This window comes from Triturus cristatus, chromosome 10, assembly GCF_964204655.1.
Source record: "Triturus cristatus chromosome 10, aTriCri1.1, whole genome shotgun sequence".
In the NCBI taxonomy this organism is placed as follows: Eukaryota; Metazoa; Chordata; class Amphibia; order Caudata; family Salamandridae; genus Triturus; species Triturus cristatus.
In genome coordinates, this window is record NC_140593.1 from 808,110,300 (window position 1) to 808,135,031 (window position 24,732).

Sequence of the window (24,732 nt, forward strand, 5' to 3'; positions counted from 1 at the left end):
CATTTTTTCCTATTCAGAAGCTTCTATCTCGACCAATTTAAGGCATTAAAGTGACTCTAAACACACTTATTTTTGTTCCAAAAGCGATAATTTACATGGAATAGTCATATGCAGTCAAAAAATTAAATATTAAAAAATGTCCATTTCTGACCATCTCGAGACATTTTGACAGGTCACGGGTCATCGTTTTTCATCAGATAATTGATTTTTTGGACTGTAGAAAAAATGATTCAAAATGTCATTTGGATTGTGCCTCATGTTGAATAACTACTTTTTAAAGCCTCAAAGTGACCAAAATTGCCATTATTACAGACATTTTTTCCTATTCAGAAGCTTCTATCTCGACCAATTTAAGGCATTAAAGTGACTCTAAACACACTTATTTTTGTTCCAAAAGCGATAATTTACATGGAATAGTCATATGCAGTCAAAAAATTAAATTTTAAAAAATGTCCATTTCTGACCATCTCGAGACATTTTGACAGGTCACGGATCATCGTTTTTCATCAGATAATTGATTTTTTGGACTGTAGAAAAAATGATTCAAAATGTCATTTGGATTGTGCCTCATGTTGAATAACTACTTTTTAAAACCTCAAAGTGACCAAAATTGCCATTATTACAGACATTTTTTCCTATTCAGAAGCTTCTATTTCGACCAATTTCAGGTATTAATGTGACTCTAAACACACTTATTTGTGTTCCAAAAGTGATAATTTAAATGGAATAGTCATTTGCAGTCAAAAAATTAAACATTAAAAAATTTCCATTTCTGACCATCTGGAGAAATTTCGACAGGTCACGAGTCATCGTTTTTCATCAGAAAATTGATTTTTTGGACTGTAGAAAAATTGATTCCAAATGTCATTTGGAATGTGCCTCATGTTGAATAACTACTTTTTAAAGCCTCAATGTGACCAAAAATGCCATTATTACAGACTTTTTCTCCTAATCAGAAGCTTCTATTTCGACAAATTTCAGGCATTAAAGTGACTCTAAACACACTTGTTTTTGTTTCAAAAGTGATAATTTACATGGAATAGTCATTTGCAGTCAAAAAATCAAACATAACATTTTTTCCATTTCTGACCATCTGGAGAAATTTCGACAGGTCACGGGTCATCGTTTTTCATCAGAAAATTGATTTTTTGGACTGTAGAAAAATTGATTCCAAATGTCATTTGGAATGTGCCTCATGTTGAATGACTACTTTTTAAAGCCTCAATGTGACCAAAATTGCCATTATTACAGACTTTTTCTCCTAATCAGAAGCTTCTATTTCGACCAATTTCAGGCATTAAAGTGACTCTAAACACACTTGTTTTTGTTCCAAAAGTGATAATTTACATGGAATAGTAATTTGCAGTCAAAAAATTAAACTTTAAAAAATTTCCATTTCTGACCATCTGGAGACATTTCGACACGTCACGGGTCATCGTTTTTCATCAGAAAATTTATTTTTTGGACTGTAGAAAAATTGATTCAAAATGTCATTTGGAATGTGCCTCATGTTGAATAATTACTTTTTAAAGCCTCAATGTGACCAAAAATGCCATTTTTACAGACATTTTCTTCTATTCAGACTCCTTTGTTTCGACCAATTTCAGGCATTAATGTGACTCTAAACACACTTGTTTTTGTTCCAAAAGTGATAATTTACATGGAATAGTCATTTGCAGTCAAAAAATTAAACATAAAAAAATTTCCATTTCTGACCATCTGGAGAAAATTCGGCCGGTCACGGGTCATCGTTTTTCATCAGAAAATTGATTTTTTGGACTGTAGAAAAATGTATTCCAAATGTCATTTGGAATGTGCCTCATGTTGAATAACTACTTTTTAAAGCCTCAATGTGACCAAAATTGCCATTATTACAGACATTTTTTCCTATTCAGAAGCTTCTATTTCGACCAATTTCAGGTATTAATGTGACTCTAAACACACTTATTTTTGTTCCAAAAGTGATAATTTACATGGAATAGTCATTTGCAGTCAAATAATTAAACATTAAAAAATGTCCATTTCTGACCATCTGGAGACATTTCAACAGGTCACGGGTCATCGTTTTTCATCAGAAAATTGATTTTTTGGACTGTAGAAAAATTGATTCCAAATATCATTTGGAATGTGCCTCATGTTGAATAACTACTTTTTAAAGCCTCAATGTGACCAAAAATGCCATTATTACAGACTTTTTCTCCTAATCAGAAGCTTCTATTTCGACAAATTTTACGCATTAAAGTGACTCTAAACACACTTGTTTTTGTTTCAAAAGTGATAATTTACATGGAATAGTCATTTGCAGTCAACAAATTAAACTTTAAAAAATTTCCATTTCTGACCATCTGGAGACATTTCGACACGTCACGGGTCATCGTTTTTCATCAGAAAATTGATTTTTTGGACTGTAGAAAAATTGATTCAAAATGTCATTTGGAATGTGCCTCACGTTGAATAATTACTTTTTAAAGCCTCAATGTGACCAAAAATGCCATTATTACAGACATTTTTTCCTATTCAGAAGCTTCTATCTCGACCAATTTAAGGCATTAAAGTGACTCTAAACACACTTATTTTTGTTCCAAAAGCGATAATTTACATGGAATAGTCATATGCAGTCAAAAAATTAAATATTAAAAAATGTCCATTTCTGACCATCTCGAGACATTTTGACAGGTCACGGGTCATCGTTTTTCATCAGATAATTGATTTTTTGGACTGTAGAAAAAATGATTCAAAATGTCATTTGGATTGTGCCTCATGTTGAATCACTACTTTTTAAAGCCTCAAAGTGACCAAAATTGCCATTATTACAGACATTTTTTCCTATTCAGAAGCTTCTATCTCGACCAATTTAAGGCATTAAAGTGACTCTAAACACACTTATTTTTGTTCCAAAAGCGATAATTTACATGGAATAGTCATATGCAGTCAAAAAATTAAATATTAAAAAATGTCCATTTCTGACCATCTCGAGACATTTTGACAGGTCACGGATCATCGTTTTTCATCAGATAATTGATTTTTTGGACTGTAGAAAAAATGATTCAAAATGTCATTTGGATTGTGCCTCATGTTGAATAACTACTTTTTAAAACCTCAAAGTGACCAAAATTGCCATTATTACAGACATTTTTTCCTATTCAGAAGCTTCTATTTCGACCAATTTCAGGTATTAATGTGACTCTAAACACACTTATTTTTGTTCCAAAAGTGATAATTTACATGGAATAGTCATTTGCAGTCAAATAATTAAACATTAAAAAATGTCCATTTCTGACCATCTGGAGACATTTCAATAGGTCACGGGTCATCGTTTTTCATCAGAAAATTGATTTTTTGGACTGTAGAAAAATTGATTCCAAATATCATTTGGAATGTGCCTCATGTTGAATAACTACTTTTTCAAGCCTCAATGTGACCAAAAATGCCATTATTACAGACTTTTTCTCCTAATCAGAAGCTTCTATTTCGACAAATTTTACGCATTAAAGTGACTCTAAACACACTTGTTTTTCTTCCCAAAGTAATAATTTACATGGAATAGTCATTTGCAGGCAAAAAATTAAATATTAAAAAATGTCCATTTCTGTCCATCTGGAGAAATTTCGACAGGTCACGGGTCATCGTTTTTCATCAGAAAATTGATTTTTTGGACTGTAGAAAAATTGATTCAAAATGTCATTTGGATTGTGCCTCATGTTGAATAACTACTTTTTAAAGCCTCAATGTGACGAAAATTGCCATTATTACAGACATTTTCTCCTATTCAGAAGCTTCTATTTCAACCAATTTCAGGCATTAAAGTGACTCTAAACACACTTGTTTTTGTTCCAAAAGTGATAATGTACATGGAATAGTCATTTGCAGTCAAAAACTTAAACATAAAAATTTTTCCATTTCTGACCATCTGGAGAAATTTCAACAGGTCACGGGTCACCGTTTTTCATCAGAAAATTGATTTTTTGGACTGTAGAAAAATTGATTCAAAATGTCATTTGGAATGTGCCTCACGTTGAATAATTACTTTTTAAAGCCTCAATGTGACCAAAAATGCCATTATTACAGACATTTTTTCCTATTCAGAAGCTTCTATCTCGACCAATTTAAGGCATTAAAGTGACTCTAAACACACTTATTTTTGTTCCAAAAGCGATAATTTACATGGAATAGTCATATGCAGTCAAAAAATTAAATATTAAAAAATGTCCATTTCTGACCATCTCGAGACATTTTGACAGGTCACGGGTCATCGTTTTTCATCAGATAATTGATTTTTTGGACTGTAGAAAAATGTATTCCAAATGTCATTTGGAATGTACCTCATGTTGAATAACTACTTTTTAAAGCATCAATGTGACCAAAAATTCCATTATTACAGACTTTTTCTCCTATTCAGTAGCTTCTATTTCGACCAATTTCAGGCATTTAAGTGACTCTAAACACACTTATTTTTGTTCCAAAAGTGATAATTTACATGGAATAGTCATTTGCAGTCAAAAAATTAAACTTTAAAAAATTTCCATTTCTGACCATTTGTAGAAATTTCGACAGGTCACGGGTCATCGTTTTTCATCAGAAAATTGATATTTTGGACTGTAGAAAAATTGAATCAAAATGTCATTTGGATTGTGCCTCATGTTGAATAACTACTTTTTAAAGCCTCAATGTGACGAAAATTGCCATTATTACAGACATTTTCTCCTATTCAGAAGCTTCTATTTCGACCAATTTCAGGCATTAAAGTGACTCTAAACACACTTGATTTTGTTCCAAAAGTGATAATTTACATGGAATAGTCATTTGCAGTCAAAAAATTAAACATTAAAAAATTTCCATTTCTGACCATCTGGAGAAAATTCGGCTGGTCACGAGTTATCGTTTTTAATCAGAAAATTGATTTTTTGGACTGTAGAAAAATTGATTCCAAATGTCATTTGGAATGTGCCTCATGTTGAATAACTACTTTTTAAAGCCTCAATGTGACCAAAAATGCCATTATTACAGACATTTTTTCCTATTCAGAAGCTTCTATCTCGACCAATTTAAGGTATTAACCCCTTCCATGCTGCGCGAATTCCGCCGCTGTGCTGACGGTTTCTTGCGCGGGCGTGGTCATGACGGAACGGTTCCGTCATGAGCACAGCTCAACCGACGCTCATGACGGAACCGTTCCGTCATGAGCACCGAAGGGGTTAAAGTGACTCTAAACACACTTGTTTTTGTTTCAAAAGTGATAGTTTACATGGAATAGTCATTTGCAGTCAAAAAATTAAACATAAAAAATTTCTATTTCTGACCATCTGGAGACATTTTGACAGGTCACGGGTCATCGTTTTTCATCAGAAAATTGATTTTTTTGGACTGTAGAAAAATGTATTCCAAATGTCATTTGGAATGTGCCTCATGTTGAATAACTACTTTTTAAAGCCTCAATGTGACCAAAATTGCCATTATTACAGACATTTTTTCCTATTCAGAAGCTTCTATTTCGACCAATTTCAGGCATTAAAGTGACTCTAAACACACTTATTTGTGTTTCAAAAGTGATAATTTACATGGAATAGTCATTTGCAGTCAAATAATTAAACATTAAAAAATGTCCATTTCTGACCATCTGGAGACATTTCAACAGGTCACGGGTCATCGTTTTTCATCAGAAAATTGATTTTTTGGACTGTAGAAAAATTGATTCAAAATGTCATTTGGAATGTGCCTCATGTTTAATAACTACTTTTTAAAGCCTCAATGTGACCAAAATTGCCATTATTACAGACATTTTTTCCTATTCAGAAGCTTCTATTTTGACAAATTTTAAGGCATTAAAGTGACTCTAAACACTCTTGTTTTTGTTTCAAAAGTGATAATTTACATGGAATAGTAATTTGCAGTCAAAAAATTAAACTTTAAAAAATTTCCATTTCTGACCATCTGGAGACATTTCGACACGTCACGGGTCATCGTTTTTCATCAGAAAATTTATTTTTTGGACTGTAGAAAAATTGATTCAAAATGTCATTTGGAATGTGCCTCACGTTGAATAATTACTTTTTAAAGCCTCAATGTGACCAAAAATGCCATTATTACAGACATTTTTTCCTATTCAGAAGCTTCTATCTCGACCAATTTAAGGCATTAAAGTGACTCTAAACACACTTATTTTTGTTCCAAAAGCGATAATTTACATGGAATAGTCATATGCAGTCAAAAAATTAAATATTAAAAAATGTCCATTTCTGACCATCTCGAGACATTTTGACAGGTCACGGGTCATCGTTTTTCATCAGATAATTGATTTTTTGGACTGTAGAAAAATGTATTCCAAATGTCATTTGGAATGTACCTCATGTTGAATAACTACTTTTTAAAGCCTCAATGTGACCAAAAATTCCATTATTACAGACTTTTTCTCCTATTCAGTAGCTTCTATTTCGACCAATTTCAGGCATTTAAGTGACTCTAAACACACTTATTTTTGTTCCAAAAGTGATAATTTACATGGAATAGTCATTTGCAGTCAAAAAATTAAACTTTAAAAAATTTCCATTTCTGACCATCTGGAGAAATTTCGACAGGTCACGGGTCATCGTTTTTCATCAGAAAATTGATTTTTTGGACTGTAGAAAAATTGATTCAAAATGTCATTTGGAATGTGCCTCACGTTGAATAACTACTTTTTAAAGCCTCAATGTGGCCAAAAATGCCATTATTACAGACATTTTCTCCTATTCAGAAGCTTCTATTTCGACCAATTTCAGGCATTAAAGAGACTCTAAACACACTTGTTTTTGTTCCAAAAGTGATAATTTAAATGGAAAAGTCATTTGCAGTCAAAAAATTAAACATTAAAAAATTTCCATTTCTGACCATCTGGAGAAAATTCGGCCGGTCACGAGTTATCGTTTTTCATCAGAAAATTGATTTTTTGGACTGTAGAAAAATTGATTCCAAATGTCATTTGGAATGTGCCTCATGTTGAATAACTACTTTTTAAAGCCTCAATGTGACCAAAAATGCCATTATTACAGACATTTTTTCCTATTCAGAAGCTTCTATCTCGACCAATTTCAGGAATTAAAGTGACTCTAAACACACTTGTTTTTGTTCCAAAAGTGATAATTTACATGGAATAGTAATTTGCAGTCAAAAAATTAAACTTTAAAAAATGTCCATTTCTGACCATCTGGAGACATTTCGACAGGTCACAGGTCATCGTTTTTCATCAGAAAATTGATTTTTTGGACTGTAGAAAAATTGATTCAAAATGTCATTTGGAATGTGCCTCACGTTGAATAACTACTTTTTAAAGCCTCAATGTGGCCAAAAATGCCATTATTACAGACATTTTCTCCTATTCAGAAGCTTCTATTTCGACCAATTTCAGGCATTAAAGAGACTCTAAACACACTTGTTTTTGTTCCAAAAGTGATAATTTAAATGGAAAAGTCATTTGCAGTCAAAAAATTAAACATTAAAAAATTTCCATTTCTGACCATCTGGAGAAAATTCGGCTGGTCACGAGTTATCGTTTTTCATCAGAAAATTGATTTTTTGGACTGTAGAAAAATTGATTCCAAATGTCATTTGGAATGTGCCTCATGTTGAATAACTACTTTTTAAAGCCTCAATGTGACCAAAAATGCCATTATTACAGACATTTTTTCCTATTCAGAAGCTTCTATCTCGACCAATTTAAGGTATTAAAGTGACTCTAAACACACTTGTTTTTGTTTCAAAAGTGATAATTTACATGGAATAGTCATTTGCAGTCAAAAAATTAAACATAAAAAATTTCTATTTCTGACCATCTGGAGACATTTTGACAGGTCACGGGTCATCGTTTTTCATCAGAAAATTGATTTTTTTGGACTGTAGAAAACTTGATTCAAAATGTCATTTGGAATGTGCCTCATGTTGAATAACTACTTTTTAAAGCCTCAATGTGACCAAAATTGCCATTATTACAGACATTTTCTCCTATTCAGAAGCTTCTATTTCGACCAATTTCAGGCATTAAAGAGACTCTAAACACACTTGTTTTAGTTCCAAAAGTGATAATTTAAATGGAATAGTGATTTGCAGTCAAAAAATTAAACATTAAAAAATTTCCATTTCTGACCATCTGGAGAAATTTCGACAGGTCACGAGTCATCGTTTTTCATCAGAAAATTGATTTTTTGGACTGTAGAAAAATTGATTCCAAATGTCATTTGGAATGTGCCTCATGTTGAATAACTACTTTTTAAAGCCTCAATGTGACCAAAAATGCCATTATTACAGACTTTTTCTCCTAATCAGAAGCTTCTATTTCGACAAATTTCAGGCATTAAAGTGACTCTAAACACACTTGTTTTTGTTTCAAAAGTGATAATTTACATGGAATAGTAATTTGCAGTCAAAAAATTAAACTTTAAAAAATTTCCATTTCTGACCATCTGGAGACATTTCGACACGTCACGGGTCATCGTTTTTCATCAGAAAATTTATTTTTTGGACTGTAGAAAAATTGATTCAAAATGTCATTTGGAATGTGCCTCATGTTGAATAATTACTTTTTAAAGCCTCAATGTGACCAAAAATGCCATTATTACAGACATTTTCTTCTATTCAGACTCCTTTGTTTCGACCAATTTCAGGCATTAATGTGACTCTAAACACACTTGTTTTGTTCCAAAAGTGATAATTTACATGGAATAGTCATTTGCAGTCAAAAAATTAAACTTTAAAAAATTTCCATTTCTGACCATCTGGAGAAATTTCGACAGGTCACGGGTCATCGTTTTTCATCAGAAAATTGATTTTTTGGACTGTAGAAAAATTGATTCAAAATGTCATTTGGATTGTGCCTCATGTTGAATAACTACTTTTTAAAGCCTCAATGTGACGAAAATTGCCATTATTACAGACATTTTCTCCTATTCAGAAGCTTCTATTTCCACCAATTTCAGGCATTAAAGTGACTCTAAACACACTTGTTTTTGTTCCAAAAGTGATAATGTACATGGAATAGTCATTTGCAGTCAAAAAATTAAACATAAAAAAATTTCCATTTCTGACCATCTGGAGAAATTTCAACAGGTCACGGGTCATCGTTTTTCATCAGAAAATTGATTTTTTGGACTGTAGAAAAATGTATTCCAAATGTCATTTGGAATGTGCCTCATGTTGAATAACTACTTTTTAAAGCCTCAATGTGACCAAAATTGCCATTATTACAGACATTTTTTCCTATTCAGAAGCTTCTATTTCGACCAATTTCAGGTATTAATGTGACTCTAAACACACTTATTTTTGTTCCAAAAGTGATAATTTACATGGAATAGTCATTTGCAGTCAAATAATTAAACATTAAAAAATGTCCATTTCTGACCATCTGGAGACATTTCAACAGGTCACGGGTCATCGTTTTTCATCTGAAAATTGATTTTTTGGACTGTAGAAAAATTGATTCCAAATATCATTTGGAATGTGCCTCATGTTGAATAACTACTTTTTAAAGCCTCAATGTGACCAAAATTGCCATTATTACAGACTTTTTCTCCTAATCAGAAGCTTCTATTTCGACAAATTTTACGCATTAAAGTGACTCTAAACACACTTGTTTTTGTTTCAAAAGTGATAATTTACATGGAATAGTCATTTGCAGTCAACAAATTAAACTTTAAAAAATTTCCATTTCTGACCATCTGGAGACATTTCGACACGTCACGGGTCATCGTTTTTCATCAGAAAATTGATTTTTTGGACTGTAGAAAAATTGATTCAAAATGTCATTTGGAATGTGCCTCACGTTGAATAATTACTTTTTAAAGCCTCAATGTGACCAAAAATGCCATTATTACAGACATTTTTTCCTATTCAGAAGCTTCTATCTCGACCAATTTAAGGCATTAAAGTGACTCTAAACACACTTATTTTTGTTCCAAAAGCGATAATTTACATGGAATAGTCATATGCAGTCAAAAAATTAAATATTAAAAAATGTCCATTTCTGACCATCTCGAGACATTTTGACAGGTCACGGGTCATCGTTTTTCATCAGATAATTGATTTTTTGGACTGTAGAAAAAATGATTCAAAATGTCATTTGGATTGTGCCTCATGTTGAATAACTACTTTTTAAAGCCTCAAAGTGACCAAAATTGCCATTATTACAGACATTTTTTCCTATTCAGAAGCTTCTATCTCGACCAATTTAAGGCATTAAAGTGACTCTAAACACACTTATTTTTGTTCCAAAAGCGATAATTTACATGGAATAGTCATATGCAGTCAAAAAATTAAATTTAAAAAAATGTCCATTTCTGACCATCTCGAGACATTTTGACAGGTCACGGATCATCGTTTTTCATCAGATAATTGATTTTTTGGACTGTAGAAAAAATGATTCAAAATGTCATTTGGATTGTGCCTCATGTTGAATAACTACTTTTTAAAACCTCAAAGTGACCAAAATTGCCATTATTACAGACATTTTTTCCTATTCAGAAGCTTCTATTTCGACCAATTTCAGGTATTAATGTGACTCTAAACACACTTATTTGTGTTCCAAAAGTGATAATTTAAATGGAATAGTCATTTGCAGTCAAAAAATTAAACATTAAAAAATTTCCATTTCTGACCATCTGGAGAAATTTCGACAGGTCACGAGTCATCGTTTTTCATCAGAAAATTGATTTTTTGGACTGTAGAAAAATTGATTCCAAATGTCATTTGGAATGTGCCTCATGTTGAATAACTACTTTTTAAAGCCTCAATGTGACCAAAAATGCCATTATTACAGACTTTTTCTCCTAATCAGAAGCTTCTATTTCGACAAATTTCAGGCATTAAAGTGACTCTAAACACACTTGTTTTTGTTTCAAAAGTGATAATTTACATGGAATAGTCATTTGCAGTCAAAAAATCAAACATAACATTTTTTCCATTTCTGACCATCTGGAGAAATTTCGACAGGTCACGGGTCATCGTTTTTCATCAGAAAATTGATTTTTTGGACTGTAGAAAAATTGATTCCAAATGTCATTTGGAATGTGCCTCATGTTGAATGACTACTTTTTAAAGCCTCAATGTGACCAAAATTGCCATTATTACAGACTTTTTCTCCTAATCAGAAGCTTCTATTTCGACCAATTTCAGGCATTAAAGTGACTCTAAACACACTTGTTTTTGTTCCAAAAGTGATAATTTACATGGAATAGTAATTTGCAGTCAAAAAATTAAACTTTAAAAAATTTCCATTTCTGACCATCTGGAGACATTTCGACACGTCACGGGTCATCGTTTTTCATCAGAAAATTTATTTTTTGGACTGTAGAAAAATTGATTCAAAATGTCATTTGGAATGTGCCTCATGTTGAATAATTACTTTTTAAAGCCTCAATGTGACCAAAAATGCCATTATTACAGACATTTTCTTCTATTCAGACTCCTTTGTTTCGACCAATTTCAGGCATTAATGTGACTCTAAACACACTTGTTTTTGTTCCAAAAGTGATAATTTACATGGAATAGTCATTTGCAGTCAAAAAATTAAACATAAAAAAATTTCCATTTCTGACCATCTGGAGAAAATTCGGCCGGTCACGGGTCATCGTTTTTCATCAGAAAATTGATTTTTTGGACTGTAGAAAAATGTATTCCAAATGTCATTTGGAATGTGCCTCATGTTGAATAACTACTTTTTAAAGCCTCAATGTGACCAAAATTGCCATTATTACAGACATTTTTTCCTATTCAGAAGCTTCTATTTCGACCAATTTCAGGTATTAATGTGACTCTAAACACACTTATTTTTGTTCCAAAAGTGATAATTTACATGGAATAGTCATTTGCAGTCAAATAATTAAACATTAAAAAATGTCCATTTCTGACCATCTGGAGACATTTCAACAGGTCACGGGTCATCGTTTTTCATCAGAAAATTGATTTTTTGGACTGTAGAAAAATTGATTCCAAATATCATTTGGAATGTGCCTCATGTTGAATAACTACTTTTTAAAGCCTCAATGTGACCAAAAATGCCATTATTACAGACTTTTTCTCCTAATCAGAAGCTTCTATTTCGACAAATTTTACGCATTAAAGTGACTCTAAACACACTTGTTTTTGTTTCAAAAGTGATAATTTACATGGAATAGTCATTTGCAGTCAACAAATTAAACTTTAAAAAATTTCCATTTCTGACCATCTGGAGACATTTCGACACGTCACGGGTCATCGTTTTTCATCAGAAAATTGATTTTTTGGACTGTAGAAAAATTGATTCAAAATGTCATTTGGAATGTGCCTCACGTTGAATAATTACTTTTTAAAGCCTCAATGTGACCAAAAATGCCATTATTACAGACATTTTTTCCTATTCAGAAGCTTCTATCTCGACCAATTTAAGGCATTAAAGTGACTCTAAACACACTTATTTTTGTTCCAAAAGCGATAATTTACATGGAATAGTCATATGCAGTCAAAAAATTAAATATTAAAAAATGTCCATTTCTGACCATCTCGAGACATTTTGACAGGTCACGGGTCATCGTTTTTCATCAGATAATTGATTTTTTGGACTGTAGAAAAAATGATTCAAAATGTCATTTGGATTGTGCCTCATGTTGAATCACTACTTTTTAAAGCCTCAAAGTGACCAAAATTGCCATTATTACAGACATTTTTTCCTATTCAGAAGCTTCTATCTCGACCAATTTAAGGCATTAAAGTGACTCTAAACACACTTATTTTTGTTCCAAAAGCGATAATTTACATGGAATAGTCATATGCAGTCAAAAAATTAAATATTAAAAAATGTCCATTTCTGACCATCTCGAGACATTTTGACAGGTCACGGATCATCGTTTTTCATCAGATAATTGATTTTTTGGACTGTAGAAAAAATGATTCAAAATGTCATTTGGATTGTGCCTCATGTTGAATAACTACTTTTTAAAACCTCAAAGTGACCAAAATTGCCATTATTACAGACATTTTTTCCTATTCAGAAGCTTCTATTTCGACCAATTTCAGGTATTAATGTGACTCTAAACACACTTATTTTTGTTCCAAAAGTGATAATTTACATGGAATAGTCATTTGCAGTCAAATAATTAAACATTAAAAAATGTCCATTTCTGACCATCTGGAGACATTTCAATAGGTCACGGGTCATCGTTTTTCATCAGAAAATTGATTTTTTGGACTGTAGAAAAATTGATTCCAAATATCATTTGGAATGTGCCTCATGTTGAATAACTACTTTTTCAAGCCTCAATGTGACCAAAAATGCCATTATTACAGACTTTTTCTCCTAATCAGAAGCTTCTATTTCGACAAATTTTACGCATTAAAGTGACTCTAAACACACTTGTTTTTCTTCCCAAAGTAATAATTTACATGGAATAGTCATTTGCAGGCAAAAAATTAAATATTAAAAAATGTCCATTTCTGTCCATCTGGAGAAATTTCGACAGGTCACGGGTCATCGTTTTTCATCAGAAAATTGATTTTTTGGACTGTAGAAAAATTGATTCAAAATGTCATTTGGATTGTGCCTCATGTTGAATAACTACTTTTTAAAGCCTCAATGTGACGAAAATTGCCATTATTACAGACATTTTCTCCTATTCAGAAGCTTCTATTTCAACCAATTTCAGGCATTAAAGTGACTCTAAACACACTTGTTTTTGTTCCAAAAGTGATAATGTACATGGAATAGTCATTTGCAGTCAAAAACTTAAACATAAAAATTTTTCCATTTCTGACCATCTGGAGAAATTTCAACAGGTCACGGGTCACCGTTTTTCATCAGAAAATTGATTTTTTGGACTGTAGAAAAATTGATTCAAAATGTCATTTGGAATGTGCCTCACGTTGAATAATTACTTTTTAAAGCCTCAATGTGACCAAAAATGCCATTATTACAGACATTTTTTCCTATTCAGAAGCTTCTATCTCGACCAATTTAAGGCATTAAAGTGACTCTAAACACACTTATTTTTGTTCCAAAAGCGATAATTTACATGGAATAGTCATATGCAGTCAAAAAATTAAATATTAAAAAATGTCCATTTCTGACCATCTCGAGACATTTTGACAGGTCACGGGTCATCGTTTTTCATCAGATAATTGATTTTTTGGACTGTAGAAAAATGTATTCCAAATGTCATTTGGAATGTACCTCATGTTGAATAACTACTTTTTAAAGCATCAATGTGACCAAAAATTCCATTATTACAGACTTTTTCTCCTATTCAGTAGCTTCTATTTCGACCAATTTCAGGCATTTAAGTGACTCTAAACACACTTATTTTTGTTCCAAAAGTGATAATTTACATGGAATAGTCATTTGCAGTCAAAAAATTAAACTTTAAAAAATTTCCATTTCTGACCATTTGTAGAAATTTCGACAGGTCACGGGTCATCGTTTTTCATCAGAAAATTGATATTTTGGACTGTAGAAAAATTGAATCAAAATGTCATTTGGATTGTGCCTCATGTTGAATAACTACTTTTTAAAGCCTCAATGTGACGAAAATTGCCATTATTACAGACATTTTCTCCTATTCAGAAGCTTCTATTTCGACCAATTTCAGGCATTAAAGTGACTCTAAACACACTTGATTTTGTTCCAAAAGTGATAATTTACATGGAATAGTCATTTGCAGTCAAAAAATTAAACATAAAAAAATTTCCATTTCTGACCATCTGGAGAAATTTCAACAGGTCACGGGTCATCGTTTTTCATCAGAAAATTGATTTTTTGGACTGTAGAAAAATGTATTCCAAATGTCATTTGGAATGTGCCTCATGTTGAATAACTACTTTTTAAAGCCTCAATTTGACCAAAATTGCCATTATTACAGACATTTTTTCCTATTCAGAAGCTTCTATTTTGACCAATTTCAGGCATTAAAGTGACTCTAAAAACACTTATTTTTGTTCCAAAAGTGATAATTTACATGGAATAGTCATTTGCAGTCAAATAATTAAACATTAAAAAATGTCCATTTCTGACCATCTGGAGACATTTCAACAGGTCACGGGTCATCGTTTTTCATCAGAAAATTGATTTTTTGGACTGTAGAAAAATTGATTCAAAATGTCATTTGGAATGTGCCTCATGTTTAATAACTACTTTTTAAAGCCTCAATGTGACCAAAATTGCCATTATTACAGACATTTTTTCCTATTCAGAAGATTCTATTTTGACAAATTTCAGGCATTAAAGTGACTCTAAACACACTTGTTTTTGTTCCAAAAGTGATAATTTACATGGAATAGTAATTTGCAGTCAAAAAATTTAACTTTAAAAAATGTCCATTTCTGACCATCTGGAGACATTTCGACAGGTCACGGGTCATCGTTTTTCATCAGAAAATTGATTTTTTGGACTGTAGAAAAATTGATTCAAAATGTCATTTGGAATGTGCCTCACGTTGAATAACTACTTTTTAAAGCCTCAATGTGGCCAGAAATGCCATTATTACAGACATTTTCTCCTATTCAGAAGCTTCTATTTCGACCAATTTCAGGCATTAAAGAGACTCTAAACACACTTGTTTTTGTTCCAAAAGTGATAATTTAAATGGAAAAGTCTTTTGCAGTCAAAAAATTAAACATTAAAAAATTTCCATTTCTGACCATCTGGAGAAAATTCGGCTGGTCACGAGTTATCGTTTTTCATCAGAAAATTGATTTTTTGGACTGTAGAAAAATTGATTCCAAATGTCATTTGGAATGTGCCTCATGTTGAATAACTACTTTTTAAAGCCTCAATGTGACCAAAAATGCCATTATTACAGACATTTTTTCCTATTCAGAAGCTTCTATCTCGACCAATTTCAGGCATTAAAGTGACTCTAAACACACTTGTTTTTGTTCCAAAAGTGATAATTTACATGGAATAGTAATTTGCAGTCAAAAAATTAAACTTTAAAAAATGTCCACTTCTGACCATCTGGAGACATTTCGAGAGGTCACGGGTCATCGTTTTTCATCAGAAAATTGATTTTTTGGACTGTAGAAAAATTGATTCAAAATGTCATTTGGAATGTGCCTCACATTGAATAACTACTTTTTAAAGCCTCAATGTGGCCAAAAATGCCATTATTACAGACATTTTCTCCTATTCAGAAGCTTCTATTTCGACCAATTTCAGGCATTAAAGAGACTCTAAACACACTTGTTTTTGTTCCAAAAGTGATAATTTAAATGGAAAAGTCATTTGCAGTCAAAAAATTAAACATTAAAAAATTTCCATTTCTGACCATCTGGAGAAAATTCGGCTGGTCACGAGTTATCGTTTTTCATCAGAAAATTGATTTTTTGGACTGTAAAAAAATTGATTCCAAATGTCATTCAAAATGTGCCTCATGTTGAATAACTACTTTTTAAAGCCTCAATGTGACCAAAAATGCCATTATTACAGACATTTTTTCCTATTCAGAAGCTTCTATCTCGACCAATTTAAGGTATTAAAGTGACTCTAAACACACTTGTTTTTGTTTCAAAAGTGATAATTTACATGGAATAGTCATTTGCAGTCAAAAAATTAAACATAAAAAATTTCTATTTCTGACCATCTGGAGACATTTTGACAGGTCACGGGTCATCGTTTTTCATCAGAAAATTGATTTTTTTGGACTGTAGAAAACTTGATTCAAAATGTCATTTGGAATGTGCCTCACGTTGAATAACTACTTTTTAAAGCCTCAATGTGACCAAAAATTCCATTATTACAGACTTTTTCTCCTATTCAGTAGCTTCTATATCGACCAATTTCAGGCATTTAAGTGACTCTAAACACACTTATTTTTGTTCCAAAAGTGATAACTTACATGGAATAGTCATTTGCAGTCAAAAAATTAAACTTTAAAAAATTTCCATTTCTGACCATCTGGAGAAATTTCGACAGGTCACGGGTCATCGTTTTTCATCAGAAAATTTATTTTTTGGACAGTAGAAAAATTGATTCAAAATGTCATTTGGAATGTGCCTCATGTTGAATAACTACTTTTTAAAGCCTCAATGTGACCAAAATTGCCATTATTACAGACATTTTCTCCTATTCAGAAGCTTCTATTTCGACCAATTTCAGGCATTAAAGAGACTCTAAACACACTTGTTTTAGTTCCAAAAGTGATAATCTAAATGGAATAGTCATTTGCAGTCAAAAAATTAAACATTAAAAAATTTCCATTTCTGACCATCTGGAGAAATTTCAACAGGTCACGAGTCATCGTTTTTCATCAGAAAATTGATTTTTTGGACTGTAGAAAAATTGATTCCAAATGTCATTTGGAATGTGCCTCATGTTGAATAACTACTTTTTAAAGCCTCAATGTGACCAAAAATGCCATTATTACAGACTTTTTCTCCTAATCAGAAGCTTCTATTTCGACAAATTTCAGGCATTAAAGTGACTCTAAACACACTTGTTTTTGTTTCAAAAGTGATAATTTACATGGAATAGTCATTTGCAGTCAAAAAATTAAACATAAAATTTTTTCCATTTCTGACCATCTGGAGAAATTTCGACAGGTCACGGGTCATCGTTTTTCATCAGAAAATTGATTTTTTGGACTGTAGAAAAACTGATTCCAAATGTCATTTGGAATGTGCCTCATGTTGAATAACTACTTTTTAAAGCCTCAATGTGACCAAAATTGCCATTATTACAGACTTTTTCTCCTAATCAGAAGCTTCTATTTCGACCAATTTCAGGCATTAAAGTGACTCTAAACACACTTGTTTTTGTTCCAAAAGTGATAATTTACATGGAATAGTAATTTGCAGTCAAAAAATTAAACTTTAAAAAATTTCCATTTCTGACCATCTGGAGACATTTCGACACGTCACGGGTCATCGTTTTTCATCAGAAAATTTATTTTTTGGACTGTAGAAAAATTGATTCAAAATGTCATTTGGAATGTGCCTCACGTTGAATAATTACTTTTTAAAGCCTCAATGTGACCAAAAATGTCATTATTACAGACATTTTCTTCTATTCAGACTCCTTTGTTTCGACCAATTTCAGGCATTAATGTGACTCTAAACACACTTGTTTTTGTTCCAAAAGTGATAATTTACATGGAATAGTCATTTGCAGTCAAAAAATTAAACTTTAAAAAATTTCCATTTCTGACCATCTGGAGAAATTTCGACAGGTCACGGGTCATCGTTTTTCATCAGAAAATTGATTTTTTGGACTGTAGAAAAATTGATTCAAAATGTCATTTGGAATGTGCCTCACGTTGAATAACTACTTTTTAAAGCCTCAATGTGGCCAAAAATGCCATTATTACAGACATTTTCTCCTATTCAGAAGCTTCTATTTCGACCAATTTCAGGCATTAAAGAGACTCTAAACACACTTGTTTTTGTTCCAAAAGTGATAATTTAAATGGAAAAGTCATTTGCAGTCAAAAAATTAAACATTAAAAAATTTCCATTTCTGACCATCTGGAGAAAATTCGGCCGGTCACGAGTTATCGTTTTTCATCAGAAAATTGATTTTTTGGACTGTAGAAAAATTGATTCCAAATGTCATTTGGAATGTGCCTCATGTTGAATAACTACTTTTTAAAGCCTCAATGTGACCAAAAATGCCATTATTACAGACATTTTTTCCTATTCAGAAGCTTCTATCTCGACCAATTTCAGGAATTAAAGTGACTCTAAACACACTTGTTTTTGTTCCAAAAGTGATAATTTACATGGAATAGTAATTTGCAGTCAAAAAATTAAACTTTAAAAAATGTCCATTTCTGACCATCTGGAGACATTTCGACAGGTCACAGGTCATCGTTTTTCATCAGAAAATTGATTTTTTGGACTGTAGAAAAATTGATTCAAAATGTCATTTGGAATGTGCCTCACGTTGAATAACTACTTTTTAAAGCCTCAATGTGGCCAAAAATGCCATTATTACAGACATTTTCTCCTATTCAGAAGCTTCTATTTCGACCAATTTCAGGCATTAAAGAGACTCTAAACACACTTGTTTTTGTTCCAAAAGTGATAATTTAAATGGAAAAGTCATTTGCAGTCAAAAAATTAAACATTAAAAAATTTCCATTTCTGACCATCTGGAGAAAATTCGGCTGGTCACGAGTTATCGTTTTTCATCAGAAAATTGATTTTTTGGACTGTAGAAAAATTGATTCCAAATGTCATTTGGAATGTGCCTCATGTTGAATAACTACTTTTTAAAGCCTCAATGTGACCAAAAATGCCATTATTACAGACATTTTTTCCTATTCAGAAGCTTCTATCTCGACCAATTTAAGGTATTAAAGTGACTCTAAACACACTTGTTTTTGTTTCAAAAGTGATAATTTACATGGAATAGTCATTTGCAGTCAAAAAATTAAACATAAAAAATTTCTATTTCTGACCATCTGGAGACATTTTGACAGGTCACGGGTCATCGTTTTTCATCAGAAAATTGATTTTTTTGGACTGTAGAAAACTTGATTCAAAATGTCATTTGGAATGTGCCTCATGTTGAATAACTACTTTTTAAAGCCTCAATGTGACCAAAATTGCCATTATTACAGACATTTTCTCCTATTCAGAAGCTTCTATTTCGACCAATTTCAGGCATTAAAGAGACTCTAAACACACTTGTTTTAGTTCCAAAAGTGATAATTTAAATGGAATAGTGATTTGCAGTCAAAAAATTAAACATTAAAAAATTTCCATTTCTGACCATCTGGAGAAATTTCGACAGGTCACGAGTCATCGTTTTTCATCAGAAAATTGATTTTTTGGACTGTAGAAAAATTGATTCCAAATGTCATTTGGAATGTGCCTCATGTTGAATAACTACTTTTTAAAGCCTCAATGTGACCAAAAATGCCATTATTACAGACTTTTTCTCCTAATCAGAAGCTTCTATTTCGACAAATTTCAGGCATTAAAGTGACTCTAAACACACTTGTTTTTGTTTCAAAAGTGATAATTTACATGGAATAGTAATTTGCAGTCAAAAAATTAAACTTTAAAAAATTTCCATTTCTGACCATCTGGAGACATTTCGACACGTCACGGGTCATCGTTTTTCATCAGAAAATTTATTTTTTGGACTGTAGAAAAATTGATTCAAAATGTCATTTGGAATGTGCCTCATGTTGAATAATTACTTTTTAAAGCCTCAATGTGACCAAAAATGCCATTATTACAGACATTTTCTTCTATTCAGACTCCTTTGTTTCGACCAATTTCAGGCATTAATGTGACTCTAAACACACTTGTTTTGTTCCAAAAGTGATAATTTACATGGAATAGTCATTTGCAGTCAAAAAATTAAACTTTAAAAAATTTCCATTTCTGACCATCTGGAGAAATTTCGACAGGTCACGGGTCATCGTTTTTCATCAGAAAATTGATTTTTTGGACTGTAGAAAAATTGATTCAAAATGTCATTTGGATTGTGCCTCATGTTGAATAACTACTTTTTAAAGCCTCAATGTGACGAAAATTGCCATTATTACAGACATTTTCTCCTATTCAGAAGCTTCTATTTCCACCAATTTCAGGCATTAAAGTGACTCTAAACACACTTGTTTTTGTTCCAAAAGTGATAATGTACATGGAATAGTCATTTGCAGTCAAAAAATTAAACATAAAAAAATTTCCATTTCTGACCATCTGGAGAAATTTCAACAGGTCACGGGTCATCGTTTTTCATCAGAAAATTGATTTTTTGGACTGTAGAAAAATGTATTCCAAATGTCATTTGGAATGTGCCTCATGTTGAATAACTACTTTTTAAAGCCTCAATGTGACCAAAATTGCCATTATTACAGACATTTTTTCCTATTCAGAAGCTTCTATTTCGACCAATTTCAGGTATTAATGTGACTCTAAACACACTTATTTTTGTTCCAAAAGTGATAATTTACATGGAATAGTCATTTGCAGTCAAATAATTAAACATTAAAAAATGTCCATTTCTGACCATCTGGAGACATTTCAACAGGTCACGGGTCATCGTTTTTCATCTGAAAATTGATTTTTTGGACTGTAGAAAAATTGATTCCAAATATCATTTGGAATGTGCCTCATGTTGAATAACTACTTTTTAAAGCCTCAATGTGACCAAAATTGCCATTATTACAGACTTTTTCTCCTAATCAGAAGCTTCTATTTCGACAAATTTTACGCATTAAAGTGACTCTAAACACACTTGTTTTTGTTTCAAAAGTGATAATTTACATGGAATAGTCATTTGCAGTCAACAAATTAAACTTTAAAAAATTTCCATTTCTGACCATCTGGAGACATTTCGACACGTCACGGGTCATCGTTTTTCATCAGAAAATTGATTTTTTGGACTGTAGAAAAATTGATTCAAAATGTCATTTGGAATGTGCCTCACGTTGAATAATTACTTTTTAAAGCCTCAATGTGACCAAAAATGCCATTATTACAGACATTTTTTCCTATTCAGAAGCTTCTATCTCGACCAATTTAAGGCATTAAAGTGACTCTAAACACACTTATTTTTGTTCCAAAAGCGATAATTTACATGGAATAGTCATATGCAGTCAAAAAATTAAATATTAAAAAATGTCCATTTCTGACCATCTCGAGACATTTTGACAGGTCACGGGTCATCGTTTTTCATCAGATAATTGATTTTTTGGACTGTAGAAAAAATGATTCAAAATGTCATTTGGATTGTGCCTCATGTTGAATAACTACTTTTTAAAGCCTCAAAGTGACCAAAATTGCCATTATTACAGACATTTTTTCCTATTCAGAAGCTTCTATCTCGACCAATTTAAGGCATTAAAGTGACTCTAAACACACTTATTTTTGTTCCAAAAGCGATAATTTACATGGAATAGTCATATGCAGTCAAAAAATTAAATTTTAAAAAATGTCCATTTCTGACCATCTCGAGACATTTTGACAGGTCACGGATCATCGTTTTTCATCAGATAATTGATTTTTTGGACTGTAGAAAAAATGATTCAAAATGTCATTTGGATTGTGCCTCATGTTGAATAACTACTTTTTAAAACCTCAAAGTGACCAAAATTGCCATTATTACAGACATTTTTTCCTATTCAGAAGCTTCTATTTCGACCAATTTCAGGTATTAATGTGACTCTAAACACACTTATTTGTGTTCCAAAAGTGATAATTTAAATGGAATAGTCATTTGCAGTCAAAAAATTAAACATTAAAAAATTTCCATTTCTGACCATCTGGAGAAATTTCGACAGGTCACGAGTCATCGTTTTTCATCAGAAAATTGATTTTTTGGACTGTAGAAAAATTGATTCCAAATGTCATTTGGAATGTGCCTCATGTTGAATAACTACTTTTTAAAGCCTCAATGTGACCAAAAATGCCATTATTACAGACTTTTTCTCCTAATCAGAAGCTTCTATTTCGACAAATTTCAGGCATTAAAGTGACTCTAAACACACTTGTTTTTGTTTCAAAAGTGATAATTTACATGGAATAGTCATTTGCAGTCAAAAAATCAAACATAACATTTTTTCCATTTCTGACCATCTGGAGAAATTTCGACAGGTCACGGGTCATCGTTTTTCATCAGAAAATTGATTTTTTGGACTGTAGAAAAATTGATTCCAAATGTCATTTGGAATGTGCCTCATGTTGAATGACTACTTTTTAAAGCCTCAATGTGACCAAAATTGCCATTATTACAGACTTTTTCTCCTAATCAGAAGCTTCTATTTCGACCAATTTCAGGCATTAAAGTGACTCTAAACACACTTGTTTTTGTTCCAAAAGTGATAATTTACATGGAATAGTAATTTGCAGTCAAAAAATTAAACTTTAAAAAATTTCCATTTCTGACCATCTGGAGACATTTCGACACGTCACGGGTCATCGTTTTTCATCAGAAAATTTATTTTTTGGACTGTAGAAAAATTGATTCAAAATGTCATTTGGAATGTGCCTCATGTTGAATAATTACTTTTTAAAGCCTCAATGTGACCAAAAATGCCATTATTACAGACATTTTCTTCTATTCAGACTCCTTTGTTTCGACCAATTTCAGGCATTAATGTGACTCTAAACACACTTGTTTTTGTTCCAAAAGTGATAATTTACATGGAATAGTCATTTGCAGTCAAAAAATTAAACATAAAAAAATTTCCATTTCTGACCATCTGGAGAAAATTCGGCCGGTCACGGGTCATCGTTTTTCATCAGAAAATTGATTTTTTGGACTGTAGAAAAATGTATTCCAAATGTCATTTGGAATGTGCCTCATGTTGAATAACTACTTTTTAAAGCCTCAATGTGACCAAAATTGCCATTATTACAGACATTTTTTCCTATTCAGAAGCTTCTATTTCGACCAATTTCAGGTATTAATGTGACTCTAAACACACTTATTTTTGTTCCAAAAGTGATAATTTACATGGAATAGTCATTTGCAGTCAAATAATTAAACATTAAAAAATGTCCATTTCTGACCATCTGGAGACATTTCAACAGGTCACGGGTCATCGTTTTTCATCAGAAAATTGATTTTTTGGACTGTAGAAAAATTGATTCCAAATATCATTTGGAATGTGCCTCATGTTGAATAACTACTTTTTAAAGCCTCAATGTGACCAAAAATGCCATTATTACAGACTTTTTCTCCTAATCAGAAGCTTCTATTTCGACAAATTTTACGCATTAAAGTGACTCTAAACACACTTGTTTTTGTTTCAAAAGTGATAATTTACATGGAATAGTCATTTGCAGTCAACAAATTAAACTTTAAAAAATTTCCATTTCTGACCATCTGGAGACATTTCGACACGTCACGGGTCATCGTTTTTCATCAGAAAATTGATTTTTTGGACTGTAGAAAAATTGATTCAAAATGTCATTTGGAATGTGCCTCACGTTGAATAATTACTTTTTAAAGCCTCAATGTGACCAAAAATGCCATTATTACAGACATTTTTTCCTATTCAGAAGCTTCTATCTCGACCAATTTAAGGCATTAAAGTGACTCTAAACACACTTATTTTTGTTCCAAAAGCGATAATTTACATGGAATAGTCATATGCAGTCAAAAAATTAAATATTAAAAAATGTCCATTTCTGACCATCTCGAGACATTTTGACAGGTCACGGGTCATCGTTTTTCATCAGATAATTGATTTTTTGGACTGTAGAAAAAATGATTCAAAATGTCATTTGGATTGTGCCTCATGTTGAATCACTACTTTTTAAAGCCTCAAAGTGACCAAAATTGCCATTATTACAGACATTTTTTCCTATTCAGAAGCTTCTATCTCGACCAATTTAAGGCATTAAAGTGACTCTAAACACACTTATTTTTGTTCCAAAAGCGATAATTTACATGGAATAGTCATATGCAGTCAAAAAATTAAATATTAAAAAATGTCCATTTCTGACCATCTCGAGACATTTTGACAGGTCACGGATCATCGTTTTTCATCAGATAATTGATTTTTTGGACTGTAGAAAAAATGATTCAAAATGTCATTTGGATTGTGCCTCATGTTGAATAACTACTTTTTAAAACCTCAAAGTGACCAAAATTGCCATTATTACAGACATTTTTTCCTATTCAGAAGCTTCTATTTCGACCAATTTCAGGTATTAATGTGACTCTAAACACACTTATTTTTGTTCCAAAAGTGATAATTTACATGGAATAGTCATTTGCAGTCAAATAATTAAACATTAAAAAATGTCCATTTCTGACCATCTGGAGACATTTCAATAGGTCAC